The sequence below is a fragment of the Ricinus communis genome, chromosome 4 (assembly GCF_019578655.1).
Source record: "Ricinus communis isolate WT05 ecotype wild-type chromosome 4, ASM1957865v1, whole genome shotgun sequence".
In the NCBI taxonomy this organism is placed as follows: domain Eukaryota; kingdom Viridiplantae; phylum Streptophyta; class Magnoliopsida; order Malpighiales; family Euphorbiaceae; genus Ricinus; species Ricinus communis.
This window is the reverse complement of record NC_063259.1, coordinates 5,976,701-5,977,232: the sequence shown is the minus strand read 5'-3', so window position 1 is coordinate 5,977,232 and position 532 is coordinate 5,976,701.

The window sequence follows — 532 nt, the reverse complement described above, 5'->3', positions numbered from 1 at the left end:
ATGAGCTCTTGAGCCCTATTTATGCTACGATTAGTAACACTGGCTTCCATTGCTATGCTTTCGTCAGTTACTGGGAGGATGGACCACACCTTCATCTACGCTTTGCTCGAGAGGTGGACAAACAACACCCAGACCTTCCATACCGCGGTCGATGAGCTGACTCTCTCCTCTCTCTCATTTGCTGCCATCCTATTGATTTCACCACTACACCCATGCCATTTAACGACATGATCCATAATCAACGCTCCAATGTCCGGGAGCACTTTATTAGTGATTTATTCATATTGTTGTCGATGTGTAAGAACACTTGTTGCATCGCTTACTAAAGTATGCTCTGAAAGTGGATCAGATGGCCCGAGCCTTTCTAGTGGATCTCTTCGGTATGACTTTGTTTAGTGATTCAGGAAATTTACTGAACTTTCACTATTTGGCCTCACTATGAGATTTGGACTAGGTCTCCTTCTATAATTGGGGGTCTACGGCTCTCGCATACTTGTATCATCAAATGGACATTACGGTTTGAGACAGTAAG